The 2,500-nt window shown below is 54.4% G+C and overlaps 1 non-coding gene across 1 annotated transcript; it reads right to left on the bottom strand.

The window, feature by feature from the left end:
* Positions 1-203: 203 nt before the first annotated feature.
* On the bottom strand, positions 204-2,013 carry LOC144413314 (small subunit ribosomal RNA). The gene has a single exon (XR_013469348.1). It is a non-coding gene; the product is annotated as a small subunit ribosomal RNA (ribosomal RNA).
* Between the last annotated feature and the right edge of the window lie 487 nt (positions 2,014-2,500).

Raw genomic sequence — 2,500 nt, forward strand, 5'->3', positions numbered from 1 at the left:
ACAAACGGCGCCGAGCGACCGCCGGGCTGGGCCGGCGGCACATCGAGCGCGGTGCCCAGAAGCCACCATCGCACTCGGCTGCCTTGCTATGCCAACGTGTTACGCGTGTCGCACGGGGCGGAACCCCGATTGACGGCCGCCCTCTCGGCGGCACCCAAAGACAATTCAGTGCGCGGTCGGCCGGGGCCTACCACCACCTTCGGTAATGATCCTTCCGCAGGTTCACCTACGGAAACCTTGTTACGACTTTTACTTCCTCTAAATGATCAAGTTTGATCGTCTTCTCGACACGCCGACGCGGCCGTTGCCAGCCGCGACGGGGCCGATCCAAGGATCTCACTAAACCATTCAATCGGTAGTAGCGACGGGCGGTGTGTACAAAGGGCAGGAACGTAATCAACGCAAGTTGATGACTTGCGCTTACTGGGAATTCCTCGTTCAAGGGAAACAATTGCAAGTCCCTATCCCAATCACGAATGAGGTTCAACGGGTTACCCGGACCTTTCGGCCTAGGTTAGACACTCGCTGCTTCACTCAGTGTAGCGCGCGTGCGGCCCCGGACATCTAAGGGCATCACAGACCTGTTATTGCTCAATCTCGTGTGGCTAAACGCCACTAGTCCCTCTAAGAAGTTAGACGCCGACCGAGAAGGTCGCGTAACTATTTAGCATGCCAGAGTCTCGTTCGTTATCGGAATTAACCAGACAAATCGCTCCACCAACTAAGAACGGCCATGCACCACCACCCACAGAATCAAGAAAGAGCTCTCAATCTGTCAATCCTACCTGTGTCCGGGCCGGGTGAGTTTCCCCGTGTTGAGTCAAATTAAGCCGCAGGCTCCACTCCTGGTGGTGCCCTTCCGTCAATTCCTTTAAGTTTCAGCTTTGCAACCATACTTCCCCCGGAACCCAAAGACTTTGGTTTCCCGGAAGCTGCCGGAAAGGTCGTCATGGTAACGCCTCCCGATCGCTAGTTGGCATCGTTTATAGTCAGAACTAGGACGGTATCTGATCGTCTTCGAACCTCTGACTTTCGCTCTTGATTAAAGAAAACATTCTTGGCGAATGCTTTCGCAGTAGTTCGTCTTCCGCCGATCCAAGAATTTCACCTCTAACGGCAGAGTACGGACGCCCCCGTCTGTCCCTCTTAATCATTACCTCGTGCTCCGAAAACCAACAAAATAGAAACGAGGTCCTATTCCATTATTCCATGCAACACTATGCAGGCGAACAGCCTGCTTTGAACACTCTAATTTTTTCAAAGTAAACTTATCGGCCACCGCCGACACTCAGTCAAGAGCACCGACGGAGAACCGAAGGTGAGGCGAACGCAACCAGTGACACGCCTTGCGACGGACCGGCGGCGCTCGCCCAAAATCCAACTACGAGCTTTTCAACCGCAACAACTTTAGCATACACTGTTGGAGCTGGAATTACCGCGGCTGCTGGCACCAGACTTGCCCTCCAATGGATACTCGTTAAGAGTTTTAGGATGTACTCATTCCAATTACAGGGCCTCGTTAGAGTCCTGTATTGTTATTTTTCGTCACTACCTCCCCGTGTCGGGAATGGGTAATTTGCGCGCCTGCTGCCTTCCTTGGATGTGGTAGCCGTTTCTCAGGCTCCCTCTCCGGAATCGAACCCTGATTCCCCGTTACCCGTTATCACAAAGGTAGGCACGTAGCGTACCTTCGACAGTTGATAGGGCAGACACTTGAATGATACGTCGTCGGTGCAGAGACCGTACGATCCGCGTGGTTATCCAGAGTCATCAAACGTCACAGGACGAACCCGGTCGGTTTTGATCTGATAAAAGCGCGCCTCCCGAAGTCGGCGCTTAATGCATGTATTAGCTCTAGAATTACCACAGTTATCCACTTCGCTTACGAGACCAAATAAACCAAGACTGATTTAATGAGCCATTCGCAGTTTCGCTTTACGAGAACTCGTACTTGCACCTGCATGGCTTAATCTTTGAGACAAGCATATCACTACTGGCAGGATCAACCAGATAGCTGCGACAGCTGCGCTCGGCCCTTGCTGGGCCGCCCGGCGCGTGCTCGTCGCATTCGTTTAAGACCGAGGCGATCGCCTGCGGCCGTACTCAGCTTCGACAGTCGCTGGCCGCGACGTCCACGCTCTCGCCGGCAGTGCCAGGCGGAGCGATTTGCGTTTTTTCTTTGCTCGCCCTCTCTCGGGCTCGATCCATTCAGTTTCGCACAAACAAGAGCTCTGCCGGCCGCCTGCAGCGGTGCCTAAAACCCGGGCATAACAATGCGACCGTTCTGCTAGGCCGACAAGCGCTCAAGCCAGACGCTCGATCGAACGCCCCCTACATATTAGTCGAGACAACGGCTCGCTCATTAGCATCGCGTTTGTACTTTAACTTTTTTTGGCTCGGCTTCTTTCGACGCCGATGCCGGCGACGCAGCACTCTCTCGCCCGCCAGCCACCGAGAAAAGGGTGCGCTCCGACCGGCCCCGCACCGCTCTTTCTTGGCT

Source organism: Styela clava, chromosome 15 (genome assembly GCF_964204865.1).
Source record: "Styela clava chromosome 15, kaStyClav1.hap1.2, whole genome shotgun sequence".
In the NCBI taxonomy this organism is placed as follows: Eukaryota; Metazoa; Chordata; class Ascidiacea; order Stolidobranchia; family Styelidae; genus Styela; species Styela clava.